Consider the following 16,514-nt stretch of genomic DNA (forward strand, 5'->3'; position numbering starts at 1 on the left):
ATGGTAAAAAGTAGACAACCTTTCAAATATGGTGATTGGTTTTTACAAATAAAATACACTAATATACTAATATATATACTAATATAATAAAATATATATACAAAGGTATGTGGACACCCCTTCAAATTAGTGGATTCGTCTATTTCAGCCACAGCCGTTGCCGACAGGTGTATGAAATCGAGTACACAGCCAAGCAATCTCCATAAACATACATTGGCACATGTCAAATTTCTGCCCTGGTCAACTGTAAGTGATGTTATTGTGAAGTGGAAAAGTACAGGTGGTAAAAGTACGACTCAGACGCTAAGTGGTAAGCCACACAAGCTCACAGAACGGGACCGCCGAGTGCTGAAGCTTGTAGCCCGTAAAAATCATCTGTCCTCAGTTGAAACACTCACTAACCAGTTCCAAACTGTCTCTGGAAGCAACGTCAGGACAAGAACTGTTAATCGGGAGCTTCATGAAATAGATTTCCATGTGTCGACTGGAGTGATGTAAAACTCGCTGCCATTGGACTCTGGAGCTGTGGAAATGCGTTCTCTGGAGTGATGAATCAAGCTTCACCATCTGGCAGTCCCACGGATGAATCTATGTTTGGCGGACGCCAGAAGAACGCTACCCAATGCATCATGCCAACTGAAAACTTTGGAGGAGGAATAATTGTCTGGGGCTGTTTTTCATGGTTCGGGCCCCTTAGTTCCAGTGAAGGGGAATCTTAACGCTACAGCATACAATGACATTCTAGATGATTCTGTGCTTCCAACTTTGTGGCAACAGTTTGGGGAAGGCCCTTTCCTGTTTCAGTTTGATAATGCCCCCGTGCACAAGCGAAGTTGGTGTGGAAGAACTTGACTGGCCTGCACAGAGCCCTGACCTCAATCTAATCAAACACCTTTGGGATGAATTGGAACGGAGACTGCAAACCAAGCCTAATCGCCCAACATCAGTGCCAAATCTCACAAATGCTCGTGGCTGAATGGAAGCAAGTCCCTGCAGCAATGTTCCAACATCTAGTGGAAAGCCTTCCCAGAAGAGTGGAGGCTGTTATAGCAGCAATGTTCTAACATCTAGTGGAAAGCCTTCCCAGAAGAGTGGAGGCAGTTATAGCAGCAATGTTCCAACATCTAGTGGAAAGCCTTCCCAGAAGAGTGGAGGCTGTTATAGCAGCAATGTTCCAACATCTAGTGGGAAGCCTTCCCAGAAGAGTGGAGGCTGTTATAGCAGCAATGTTCCAACATCTAGTGGAAAGCCTTCCCAGAAGAGTGGAGGCTGTTATAGCAGCAATGTTCCAACATCTAGTGGAAAGCCTTCCCAGAAGAGTGGAGGCTGTTATAGCAGCAATATTCCAACATCTAGTGGAAAGCCTTCCCAGAAGAGTGGAGGCTGTTATAGCAGCAATGTTCCAACATCTAGTGGAAAGCCTTCCCAGAAGAGTGGAGGCTGTTATAGCAGCAATGTTCTAACATCTAGTGGAAAGCCTTCCCAGAAGAGTGGAGGCTGTTATAGCAGCAATGTTCCAACATCTAGTGGAAAGCCTTCCCAGAAGAGTGGGGGCTGTTATAGCAGCAATGTTCCAACATCTAGTGGAAAGCCTTTCCAGAAGAGTGGAGGCTGTTATAGCAGCAATGTTCCAACATCTAGTGGAAAGCCTTCCCAGAAGAGTGGAGGCTGTTATAGCAGCAAAGGAAGGGGGGGGGGCAACTCCATATTAATGCCCATGATTTTGGAATGAGATGTTCAACATGCAGTTGTCCACATACTTTTGGACATGTAGTGTATGTATTATCCTGAATAATTGATTATAGTTTGTTAGGAAATTTAGTCTTTCAATCTTTCCGAGTATCATGGGACACGATAGATCATCTTAAACTAGTGTATAACGCTACTTTCATCCCATGTTATTCCTGTTTATTCTGGTTGTGTTCAATAACATGTGTAGTGTGCAGCAGATGAAGGAGCAATGAACTAGAAGTCAAATATTCCAAGACTGAGGATTGGAATATCAAAAGTCAAGCAGAGGTTTAGCGATATAGAAAATATTTATGCCCATGTGTTTAAAAATAAAAATGTTGCAAACTGTCCAAATCTGATTACTTTTATAATTTACAACAGAATATAAATACAGAAAGAAAATACACACTTATAATCATGCTGATGTGAATACATTTTAATTCTCTATCATTAGACAAATAGACCATTTAGGAAAATTACATCATGCTGAAGAGATCCCTTGGTAGTTGCAAGTTTTGTAGAAAACATTTTAGAATTATGTTGTTTAAAGAATTCCAATATGAAAACCACTGTATGCTGTAAAGATACAGTAGAATTCCAATATGAAAACCACTGTATGCTGTAAAGATACAGTAGAATTCTAATATGAAAACCACTGTATGCTGTAAAGATACAGTAGAATTCTAATATGAAAACCACTGTATGCTGTAAAGATACAGTAGAATACTAATATGAAAACCACACACTTATAATCATGCTGATATGAAACCACTTTAATGCTGTAAAGATACAGTAGAATTCTAATATGAAAAAATGTAAAGACCATTTGTATGGAAAGATACATCATGCTAAATGAAAACCACTGTAGTTGTAAAGATTTTGTAGAAAACTAATTGAAAACCACTGTATGCTGTTTGAAAACCACTGTATGCTGTAAAGATACAGTAGAATTCTAATATGAAAACCACTGTATGCTGTAAAGATACAGTAGAATTCTAATATGAAAAAACCACTGTGAAAACCACTATGCTGTAAAGATACAGTAGAATTCTAATATGAAAACCACTGTATGCTGTAAAGATACAGTAGAATTCTAATATGAAAACCACTGTATGCTGTAAAGATACAGTAGAATTCTAATATGAAAACCACTGTATGCTGTAAAGATACAGTAGAATTCTAATATGAAAACCACTGTATGCTGTAAAGATACAGTAGAATTCTAATATGAAAACCACTGTATGCTGTAAAGATACAGTAGAATTCTAATATGAAAACCACTGTATGCTGTAAAGATGCAGTAGAATTCTAATATGAAATGCTGAGTTCGTAAATGCCCAAAATGTTAGTGTAATTAATTATTGATGTGCAATATCACATTATGACCATTTGTACAGTATTTAAAAAAAAAAATCTATATCAACCATATGTACCATATATCTCATCAAATGACATCTCAATGAAAACCATACACTGTATTTCTGAGTTATTCAATCCCATGATACAGAAAGCATCCTGCAGCTTAGCTCCCATAGTTTCTGAGCCGTGTCATCATCTGAAGCAGGCCGTGAGCAGGTGGCTGGTGCACAGTCGCTGTGGGCAAACAGAGAAGATGCTCATGTCTCTAACACAGTTTACTATAAAATACTATATACAATAATATTAAACAAGTGAAAATGTCATCTTTACTCATTTATTAATGAAGCTGGAATAATCTCATTCGTAGATGTATTCTTTCAAAACTAAATATATATACATTATATACATAGAGTTGAAGTCAGAAGTTTACATACACCTGAGCCAAATACATTTAAACTCAGTTTTTCACAATTCCTGACATTTAATCCTAGTAAAAATTCCCTGTCTTAGGTCAGTTAGGATCACCACTTGATTTTATGAATGTGAAATGTCAGAAAAATATATTTCTTTCAGCTTTTATTTCTTTCATCACATTCCCAGTGGGTCAGAAGTTTACATACACTCAATTAGTATTTGATAGCATTGCCTTTAAATGGTTTAACTTGGGTCAAACGTTTCGGGTAGCCTTCCACAAGCTTCTCACAATAAGTTGGGTGAATTTTGGCCCATTCCTCCTGACAGAGCTGGTGAAACTGAGTCAGGTTTGTAGGCCTCCTTGCTCACACACACTTTTTCAGTTCTGCCCACACATTTTCTATAGGATTGAGGTCAGGGCTTTGTGACTCCAATACCTTGACTTGGTTGTCCGTAAGCCATTTTGCCACAACTTTGTAAGTATGCTTGGGGTCATTGTCCATTTGGAAGACCCATTTGAGACCAAGCTTTAACTTCCTGACTGATGTCTTGAGATGTTGCTTCAATATATCCACATAATTTCCCTCCCTCATGATGCCATCTATTTTGTGTGTGCACCAGTCCCTCCTGCAGCAAAGCACCCCTACAACATGGTGCTGCCACCCCAGTGCTTCACGGTTCGGATGGTGTTCTTTGGCTTGCAATCCTCCCCCTTTTTCGTCCAAACATAACGATGGTCATTATGGCCAAACAGTTCTATTTTTTGTTTCATCGGACCAGAGGACATTTCTCCAAAAAGTACAATCTTTGTCCCCATGTGCAGTTGCAAACCGTAGTCTGGCTTTTTTATGGCAGTGGCTTCTTCCTTGCTGAGCGGCCTTTCAGGTTATGTCAATATAGGACTCGTTTTACTGTGGATATAGACACTTTTGTACCTATTTCCTCCAGCATCTTCACAAGGTCCTTTGCTGTTGTTCTGGGATTGATTTGTGCTTTTCGCACCAAAGTACATTAGTTTCTAGGAGACCGAAAGCGTCTCCTTCCTGAGCAGTTTTAATTTTAATTTTACCTTTATTTAACCAGGCAAGTCAGTTAAGAACAAATTCTTATTTTCAATGATGGCCTAGGAACAGTGGGTTAACTGCCTGTTCAGGGGCAGAACAACAGATTTGTACCTTGTCAGCTCGGGGGTTTGAACTTGCAACCTTCCGGTTACTAGTCCAACACTCTAACCACTAGGCTACCCTGCCGCCGTATGACGTCTGCATGGTCCCATGGTGTTTATACTTGCGTACTATTGTTTGTACAGATGAACGTGGTACCTTCAGGCGTTTGTAAATTGCTCCCAAGGATGAACCAGACTTGTGGAGGTCTACAATTTTTTTTCTGAGGTCTTCTTTCTTTTGATTTTCCCATGATGTCAAGCAAAGAGGCACTGAGGCACTGAGTTTGAAGGTAGGCCTTGAAATACATCTAAGGTACACCTCCAATTGACTCAAATGATGTCAATTAGCCTATCAGAAGCGTCTAAGGCCATGACATCATTTTCTGGAATTTTCCAAGCTGTTTAAAGGCAAAGTCAACTTAGTGTATGTAGACTTCTGACCCACTGGAATTGTGATACAGTGAATTTTAAGTTAAATAATCTGTCTGTAAACAATTGTTTACAACAATTGTTGGAAAAATGACTTGTGTCATGCACAAAGTAGATGTCCTAACCGACTTGCCTATATAGTTCACAAACTATAGTTTGTGAACAAGACATTTGTGGAGTTGTTATAAAACAAGTTTTTATGACTCCGACCTAAGTGTATGTAAACTTCCAACTTCAACTGTGGGCTACTATGGTGATCATAGGTTATGGCTACTATGGTGACCATAGGTTATGGCTACTATGGTGACCATAGGTTATGGCTACTATGGTGACCATAGGTTATAGCTACTATGGTGACCATAGGTTATGGCTACTATGGTGACCATAGGTTATGGCTACTATGGTGACCATAGGTTATAGCTACTATGGTGACCATAGGTTATGACTACTATGGTCACCATAGGTTTTGGCTACTATGGTGACCATAGGTTATGGCTACTATGGTGACCATAGGTTTTGGCTACTATGGTGACCATAGGTTATAGCTACTATGGTGACCATAGGTTATGGCTACTATGGTGACCATAGGTTATAGCTACTATGGTGACCATAGGTTATAGCTACTATGGTGACCATAGGTTATGGCTACTATGGTGACCATAGGTTATGGCTACTATGGTGACCATAGGTTATAGCTACTATGGTGACCATAGGTTATGACTACTATGGTCACCATAGGTTTTGGCTACTATGGTGACCATAGGTTATGGCTACTATGGTGACCATAGGTTTTGGCTACTATGGTGACCATAGGTTTTGGCTACTATGGTGACCATAGGTTATGGCTACTATGGTGACCATAGGTTTTGGCTACTATGGTGACCATAGGTTATAGCTACTATGGTGACCATAGGTTTTGGCTACTATGGTGACCATAGGTTATAGCTACTATGGTGACCATAGGTTATGGCTACTATGGTGACCATAGGTTATAGCTACTATGGTGACCATAGGTTATAGCTACTATGGTGACCATAGGTTATAGCTACTATGGTGACCATAGGTTATAGCTACTATGTCTGTGTAGATTGCTGAGGGTTTCTTTATTTTTTAATCCATTTTAGAATACGGCTGTAACAAAATGTGGGAAAAAGTCAAGGGTCTGAATTCTTTCCGAAGGCACTGTATCATCAAACTTCTCATCAGGTCTTGCTTGACTAACACCCAGCCTAATGTTTGTTATCTTATCTCTGAAGCATGCCGCAAACTCATCACATTTATACGTGGAAGGAAGTTCACATAGGTTTGCTGGGGTAGGAATAATCAGGCCATCAATGATCGAGAAGAGCACTCTTCTGATAATTCTGATAATTAGTGATCAAATCAGAGAAATTTGCCCTTCTGTCATTTCTAATTGCCTTATTCCCGATGCCAAGTTGATCTCACAGAATATCATAATGGACCTGCAACTTTGACTTTCTCCACTTCCTCTCCGCCTGTCTGCAATTTCTCTTTAATTTATTCATTTTCTCTCTCATTGTCACGACTTCCGCTGAAGTTGGCTCTCCTGCCTATTCGGGCGGTGCTCGGCGGTCGTCGTCACCGTCCTACTAGCCACTACCGATCCCTTTTTCGTTTGTCTGTTGGTTTTGTCTTATTAGTTTCACCTGTGTGTATTTTAGTTTAATTAACGTCCTTATATGTAGTAGGTTGTCCCGCTCTTGTTTTGTGCGGGATTGTTTTTGTATTCATGTCATTTGGTGTAGCACTTGTGTTTTATTCTCCGGTCTATTTTGATCCTGTGTTGGATTATTCACCATGTGTGTTGGGTTATTCACCCTGTGTGTTGGGTTATTCACCCTGTGTGTTGGGTTATTCACCCTGTGTGTTGGGTTATTCACCCTGTGTGTTGGATTATTCACCCTGTGTGTTGGGTTGACTGTGTTTTTGTGTGTTGGAATTATTCAATCACTGTAACCTGTGTCTGGCCTGATTCCACCCACCTTGATTCACCCAATGGGCTCTCTGTTTGATGTGACCTTTTTATTTACCCTGTGTGTTGCCCTTAATTTGGTTATTCATCCCAGAATGGGTGGTGGAGTTTTTCAATCACTTAATAAAATATGTAGGCACTTTAGGGAAGATTACGTTTCTTAATAATGTGTTCAGTATTACCTGTGCTGGGCAACAAGGTTATTCACCCTGTGTGCAACATCAACAATAGAGGTTATTAACCCTGTGTAACCAGGTCCAGAGTTGGCTGTGGTTTTGTGGGCCCAGGAAAGAATAAACAGGTCCAATATGGCTGTAACCTGGTGGGCCCAGTAGAAAGCCCCTGGGCCATGTAGAAAGCCTTTTGGTAATAACCAGGCCCAGAGTATGGCTGTGGTTATGGGTGGGCCCAGTAGAAAGCCCCTTGGTAATAACCAGGCCCAGAGTATGGCTGTGGTTTGGATGTGACCTTTTTCAAGCCCCTTGGTAATAACCAGGTCAGAGCTGTGGCATTATGGGTGGGCCCAGTAATTTGCTTTAAAGTTAACCATCACCAGAGGATGGCTGAATGGGTGGTGGGCCCATTTCTCAATCCCTTAATAAAATAGTATGGCACTTCATGGGTGGGAAGAAAGCCGTTTCTTAATAACCAGGTCCAGAGTATGGCTCTGTGCTGGGCAACAAGGTAGTATAAAGGTCCACAGTGGTGATGGGTCAGAGAAAGCCCCTTGGTAATAATCAACAATAGGGTATATATCAATAACCTCTTGGTAATAACCAGGCCCAGAGTATGGCTGTAGTTATGGGTGGAAAGTGTAATAACCAGGCCCAGAGTATGGCTGTGGTTATGGGTGGGCCCAGTAGAAAGCCCCTTGGTAATAACCAGGCCCAGAGTATGGCTGTAGTTATGGGTGGGCCCAGTAGAAAGCCCCTTGGTAATAACCAGGCCCAGAGTATGGCTGTGGTTATGGGTGGGCCCAGTAGAAAGCCCCTTGGTAATAACCAGGCCCAGAGTATGGCTGTGGTTATGGGTGGGCCCAGTAGAAAGCCCCTTGGTAATAACCAGGCCCAGAGTATGGCTGTGGTTATGGGTGTGCCCAGTAGAAAGCCCCTTGGTAATAACCCGGCCCAGAGTATGGCTGTGGTTATGGGTGGGCCCAGTAACATGTTGGATAATAGATTTCATAGATTTCAAAAGATTAATAAATTCAATGGCCTTGGGGTCAGTGTCTTTGTCAACATTAATATGAAAATCACCCAACACAATGATTTTATCATTGTTCTCAAGGACAATAGACAATAGTTCAGATAAATCAGTAAAGAAAGTGGGGCAGTGCTTTGGTGGCCTCCCACCTTTTTTCCCATTAATGATAGAGTTCGAAAATGTGTAGTCTGGGGGGCTTCAATAAGAGCGACACTACAGTATGGAGACAGCCACCCAATCAACTTTGCATTCAGTAATGAGGTCATTCACGAGAACTATTTTACTAGTCATTGCTCTCCCATAACACGTGCACACACACACACGCAGGCACACACACACACACACACACACACCACACACACACACACACACACACACACACACACACACACACACACACACACACACACACACACACGCAGGCACACACACACACACACACGCGCGCGCGCACTTCTGCTACTGTTTATAATCGATCCTGTTGCCAAGTCACTTTATCCCTACCTAATCTCAGCAAAAAAGAAACATCCTCTCACTGTCAACTGCGTTTATTTTCAGCAAACTTGACATGTGTCAATATTTCTATGACAAGATTCAACAACTGAGACATAGACTGAACAAGTTACACAGACATGTCCACAGACATTTTTTTCTATTGTGTTATTGACTGTATGTTTGTTTATGTGTAACTCTGTGTTGTTGTTTTTTTTGTCACACTGCTTTGCTTTATCTTGACCAGGTCGCAGTTGGTCAAAATCAAAAGTAACAGTCAGTAACAGGTGTGGCCACCAGCTGCATTGAGTACTGTAGTGCATCTCCTCCTCAAGGACTGCACCAGATTAGCCAGTTCTTGCTGTGAGATGTTACCCCACTCTTCCACCAAGGCACCTGCACGTTCTCGGACATTTCTGGGGGGAATGGCCCTAGCCCTCACCCTCCGCTCCAACAGGTCCCAGACGTGCTCAATGGGATAACACACAGCGTTGAGATTTACAAGGTCCTAAACGATATCTTAACCGCCATCGATAAGAAACATTACTGGGCAGCCATATTCATTGATCTGGCCAAGGCTTTCGACTCTGTCAATCACCACATCCTCATCGGCAGACTCGACAGCTTTGGTTTCTCAAATGATTGCCTCGCCTGGTTCACCAACTACTTCTCTGATAGAGTTCAGTGTGTCAAATCGGAGGGTCTGCTGTCCGGACCTCTGGCAGTCTCTATGGGGGTGCCACAGGGTTCAATTCTTGGACCGACTCTCTTCTCTGTATACATCAATGAGGTCGCTCTTGCTGCTGGTGAGTCTCTGATCCACCTCTACGCAGACGACACCATTCTGTATACTTCTGGCCCTTCTTTGGACACTGTGTTAACAACCCTCCAGGCAAGCTTCAATGCCATACAACTCTCCTTCCGTGGCCTCCAATTGCTCTTAAATACCAGTAAAACTAAATGCATGCTCTTCAACCGATCGCTACCTGCACCTACCCAACATCACTACTCTGGACGGCTCTGACTTAGAATACGTGGACAACTACAAATACTTAGGTGTCTGGTTAGACTGTAAACTCTCCTTCCAGACCCATATCAAACATCTCCAATCCAAAGTTAAATCTAGAATTTCGCAACAAAGCATCCTTCACTCATGCTGCCAAACATACCCTTGTAAAACTGACCATCCTACCAATCCTCGACTTTGGCGATGTCATTTACAAAATAGCCTCCAATACCCTACTCAACAAATTGGATGCAGTCTATCACAGTGCAATCCGTTTTGTCACGAAAGCCCCATATACTACCCACCATTGCGACCTGTACGCTCTCGTTGGCTGGCCCTCGCTTCATACTCATCGCCAAACCCACTGGCTCCATGTCATCTACAAGACCCTGCTAGATAAAGTCCCCCCTTATCTCAGCTCGCTGGTCACCATAGCATCTCCCACCTGTAGCACACACTCCAGCAGGTATATCTCTCTAGTCACCCCCAAAACCAATTCTTTCTTTGGCCGCCTCTCCTTCCAGTTCTCTGCTGCCAATGACTGGAACGAACTACAAAAATCTCTGAAACTGGAAACACTTATCTCCCTCACTAGCTTTAAGCACCAACTGTCAGAGCAGCTCACAGATTACTGCACCTGTACATAGCCCACCTATAATTTAGCCCAAACACCTACCTCTTTCCCTACTGTATTTAATTAATTAATTAATTAATTTTGCTCCTTTGCACCCCATTATTTTTATTTCTACTTTGCACTTTCTTCCATTGCAAAACTACCATTCCAGTGTTTTACTTGCTATATTGTATTTACTTTGCCACCATGGCCTTTTTTGCCTTTACCTCCCTTCTCACCTCATTTGCTCACATCGTATATAGACTTGTTTATACTGTATTATTGACTGTATGTTTGTTTTACTCCATGTGTAACTCTGTGTCGTTGTATGTGTCGAACTGCTTTGCTTTATCTTGGCCAGGTCGCAATTGTAAATGAGAACTTGTTCTCAACTTGCCTACCTGGTTAAATAAAGGTGAAATAAATAAAAAATAAAATGTTTGGATGTAACGATCCTGTGCAGGTGTTGTTACACTTGGTCTGCCACTGCGAGGACGATCAGCTGTCCGTCCTGTCTCCCAGTAGCTCTGTATTAGGCATCTCACAGTACGGACATTGCAATTTATTGCCCTGGCCTCATCTGCAGTCCTCATGCCTCCTTGCAGCATGCCTAAGGCACGTTCACACTAATGAGCAGGGACCCTGAGCATCTTTATTTTGGTGTTTTTCAGAGTCAGTAGAAAGGCCTCTTTAGTGTCCTAAGTTTTCATAACTGTGACCTTAATTACCTACCGTCTGTAAGCTGTTAGTGTCTTAACGACCGTTCCACAGGTGCATGTTCATGAATTGTTCATGGTTCATTGAACAAGCAGGGAAACAGTGTTTAAACCCTTTACAATGAAGATCTGTGAAGTGATTTAGATTTTTATGAATTATCTTCGAAAGACAGGGTCCTGAAAAAGGGACATTTCTTTTGTTGCTGAGTTTATATGTACATAGCTACCTCATTAACCTTGTACCCCTGCACGTCAACTCGGTACTGGTACTTCCTGTCTATAGCCATGTTATTATAACTCGTTATTGTTATTCATTTTTTTACTGTATATTTATTCCTTGTGTGGCAATTTCTGTTATTTTTTATTTAATCTTTAAAAAAGGACCCGTAAGTAATAATTTTACTGTTAGTCTAAAACTGTTGTTTACGAAGCACGTGACATTATATAAAATGTGATTTGATTTGATCGTAACGCAATGCATTTATTTGTTCCATCCACATTTTAATATGACATGACCGTGAATCTTCCATATGTGTCGTTGATCCACCATTGGTTCCAATGGGAAAAAACGAATGGTTTGACGTTTCCTTGTGTAAATGTGTTTTATTCCTTTTATTTTTTTTAAACGTCATAAACAGGAAGCCCTGATTGGGTCAATTTTAGAAGTCAGAAAGTCTCTTGTAGTACAGTGACACACCAGAATGGTTTCAAGTGACCAAGTTATGTCATGTGATATTCTACTGCAATCTAGTGGACGAACTGGGGATCAGACATGAGATCTCATTACATCAGTGAAAAGGTTACGACTTCAGTTTAAAAAAACAAAAAGTTTAAAGTTCACATGTATCATTCATTCCTGCACAAGTCCCCGTGCTTTTAAAATGGCTGTGTTCCTATGGGAATTTGTGCATGTTTAGAGCGTCACCATCGGGTCAAATATGATCATTTTGGTTTGTGAGGCGATAGAGGAGTAGCAGCTCTCAAAGTAGTCTAACAGTGTTTTGTGGCGTGGTGCAGATTCAGAGCTCCATTCACCTTGGGCTTTAGGACTTTCTCAGTGGGATTTGTCAAGATTTTCAATCAATCCATCATGCAGGACGACTGCACTGTGAAACACCCCTTTGATTGGACAAGAGGGAAACTTCTGACCAATGAGACCAATCACTCTGAGCACATGCTCAGAAACAGAGACATCACATCCCATCCATACAATACGGGCACTCCATTGTCTCTCCAGAATGACTATCTCCTGCTGTATGTCTGGTGTGGGGCTACTTCTGGAGAGTATGACGATGTACTCTCCACCTTTCTGAGCAAGGAACTTCCCTGTTTCAAACCCCAGCCCAGAGAGACCACCTGTGACAATGTACACAGACTTCTTCTGGAATAGCTGGGTTGGTTTAGGCAGCAACTGAATGTTGGACAGTGTGCCTTTGGAATCATCTTTACCCAGCGCCACAACAGACAGGGTCTTTGAGCTGAAGTACGACTCAACAGACAGGGTCTTTGAGCTGAAGTACGACTCAACAGACAGGGTCTTTGAGCTGAAGTACGACTCAACAGACAGGGTCTTTGAGCTGAAGTACGACTCAACAGACAGGGTCTTTGTGCTGAAGTACGACTCAACAGACAGGGTCTTTGAGCTGAAGTATGACTCAAGATTCCTCAACAGACAGGAAGTCAATGCTACCGAATTACATTTTCTGAAATGTAGAGGTCTCTAGAGAAAATGATCTCCTGTCCAAATGCACAATAAATATGTGGCCTAAAGGCACTGAGTGAACACTGAGGGCTGTGGCGGTCACAACATTTCATCGGATGGTGATTGTTAATAACTTGATTAATTGTTTAATTGTTAAAATAACTGTCATTCTCACGTGAATTAACTGCTGATGCAGACCTTTGGAACATCTACATTTTAAAAAGTCAAATAAATCCATGTAATATAGCCTACACCTTCACACTAAATCCATGTAATATAGCCTACACCTTCACAATACATCCATGTAATATAGCCTACACCTTCACAATGAATCCATGTAATATAGCCTACACCTTCACAATAAATCCATGTAATATAGCCTACACCTTCACAATAAATCCATGTAATATAGCCTACACCTTCACAATAAATCCATGTAATATAGTCTACACCATCACAATAAATCCATTATTTATTTTAGACACCTCTAAAGAAACAAGCTATGAAAATATAGTCTAGTTACACCATCAGAATAATGGCATACACTGTAATATAGTCTTTACCTTCAAATAAATCCATGTAATATAGTCACTTTACACATATCTTCAGCAATAAATCCATGTAATATAGTCTACCCCTGTATATAACCTTGGGACTGTTATTTTATTGTCTTACTTATTATAAATTTTCCATTTGTAATTTTATTAACCTATTTCTTGAACTGCATTGTTGGTTCAGGGCAATAAGTATTTGTAATATAGTCTACACTTCACAATTGTATTTAGCCTACGCGTGTGACAAATAAAATTTAATTTGATTTGATTTTGACAGAGCTAAATGTCCTCTGTAATAGACAGAGCTTCAAATCAATAAATCCATGTAATATAGTCCACTGTGTTCTCTGATAAATCCAGTAGGTTATTAGCACTGATGGAGTTTCACAATAAATCCATGTACCTTCAGTTCCAGGACTATTTGACAATAACTCCAGCAGTTTACTAGCCTACACCTTCACAATTCCATGTAATATAGCCTACACCTTCACAATAAATCCATGTAATATAGTCTACACTTCACAATAAATCCATGTAATATAGCCTACACCTTCACAATAAATCCATGTTTACACCTTCACAATAAATCCATGTAATATAGCCTACACCTTCACAATAAATCCATGTAATATAGCCTACACCTTCACAATAAATCCATGTAATATAGCTCAAGACTTCACAATAAATCCATGTAATTTAGCTCACAGTGTTTCTGCATAAATCAACCTGGTAATATAGCCTAGGACCTTCCACAATAAATCCATGTCCTATAGCCTACACCTTCACAATAAATCCATGTGGAATATAGTATTCTTCAACAATAAGCGGCTCCCAAGATATTTAATCACCTTCACAATAAATCCATGTAAAACTCTTCACTCTTTGTCAAATAAACCACATAATATAGTGTCAACACCTTCACAATTAAATCCATGATAATATAGTCTTTTACACCTTCACAATAAATCCATGTAATATAGTCTACACCTTCACAATAAATCCATGTAATATAGTCAGGGAACCACACCTTCACAATAAATCCATGTAATATAGTCTACACCTTCAACAATCTATGTCCGCTAATATAGTCTACACCATCACAATAAATCCATGTAATATAGTCTACACCTTCACAATAAATCCATGTAATAGAGTCTACCTACACCTTCACAATAAATCCATGTAATATAGTCTACACCTTCACAATAAATCCATGTAATATAGTCTACACCTTCACAATAAATCCATGTAATATAGTCTACACCTTCACAATAAATCCATGTAATATAGTCTACCAGGCCTTCACAATAAATCCATGTAATATAGTCTACACCATCACAATAAATCCATGTAATATAGCCTACACCTTCACAATAAATCCATGTAATATAGCCTACACCTTCACAATAAATCCATGTAATATAGCCTACACCTTCACAATAAATCCATGTAATATAGCCTACACCTTCACAATAAATCCATGTAATATAGTCTACACCTTCACAATAAATCCATGTAATATAGTCTACACCTTCACAATAAATCCATGTAATATAGTCTACACCTTCACAATAAATCCATGTAATATAGTCTACCTACACCTTCACAATAAATCCATGTAATATAGTCTACACCTTCACAATAAATCCATGTAATATAGTCTACACCATCACAATAAATCCATGTAATATAGCCTACACCTTCACAATAAATCCATGTAATATAGCCTACACCTTCACAATAAATCCATGTAATATAGTCTACACCTTCACAATAAATCCATGTAATATAGCCTACACCTTCACAATAAATCCATGTAATATAGTCTACACCTTCACAATAAATCCATGTAATATAGCCTACACCTTCACAATAAATCCATGTAATATAGCCTACACCTTCACAATAAATCCATGTAATATTGTCAAGGATTTCCTCCCCTTCATCTGAAGAGGAGAGGCGAGAAGGATCAGAGGACCAATATGCGGCGTGGTAAGTGTCCATGGTTCTTTTAATATGTAAATGTACACATGAACACTACAAAACAATAAACATGGAACGTGTGAAACCCTAAACAGTCCTATCTGGTGCAAAGACAGAGACAGGAACAAACACCCACAAACACACAGTGAAACCCAGGCTACCTAAGTATGATTCTCAATCAGGAAGTCTAACACTACGGGTTGAATGCAGTATTCATGCAACTGAGACAGCAATTCTTCTGGAACTGTGACAACTGGAAAAAACTCCTTAAACTCATCAAAGACGGCAATAGGTTACAGTCATAGATCCTCTGTGTGTAGCAAAAGTTAGGAGCTATATAATCAATAGAATTAAAAGGACAAAATAATTCAAAGTTAAAGGATAGGCTACAACAACAAAGAGCCTACAGGTAGGCTGCTACTTAATATTCTGAATGGAGATGTTGTTGTTTGTAACTGCAGGATGAGAAAGTGCGTGCACTGCAGGTCTCAATTAGCCTAGCTAGCTAACATTAGCTATGTTGCTTAACTATCTTCTCCCGGTTTGATGCAGTCAAGGCAGGTACTATGTCATCATATTTGATAATAAATAACCTAGCTATGGCAGCTATTGGTCTACTATAGCGTGAGTCGGCTTGGTTGGTTGCTGTCTCTCGTCTCTCCCTCCCTCCTTGTCTCTCACTCCCTCCTTGCTCCCTGTGTCCCTCGCTCACAGTGCGGCCCCTCCCCCGACTGCTAGGGTGGCACCCCTCTCTCCCTTCTCCCATGCTTTATCAGCTCCGTTTAATAAAGTACCTTAAAAAAATGACTTTCATGCTGCTTCTCTCACTCGGATTGGACCAGGTCTACGGTCCGGGTGGGAAAGCCGAAGGTCCATTCCCAAATGGGTCCAACTTTTTGGATCTGTGAAGAATTTCAACTACTCATATTTATCCTGTTCTTTTGGGCTAAAATCCAGCTAATCTTGGAGAAGACAGGCCTAACTACTTACAAAAGTTTCTGATGAATATGTACAAAAGTAAGTAAAGTGCCTATTAGATTGAAAGACATAAGGTCATTTTGACAAACTTGTGAGGCTCTCCATGTTTATTATTGACCCATTCAACACATTTGCTGCTACTTCAATCCATTTGGGAAAAAAATGTTTTTTCCTGA

Source organism: Oncorhynchus tshawytscha, linkage group LG16 (assembly GCF_018296145.1).
Source record: "Oncorhynchus tshawytscha isolate Ot180627B linkage group LG16, Otsh_v2.0, whole genome shotgun sequence".
Lineage (NCBI taxonomy): Eukaryota > Metazoa > Chordata > Actinopteri > Salmoniformes > Salmonidae > Oncorhynchus > Oncorhynchus tshawytscha.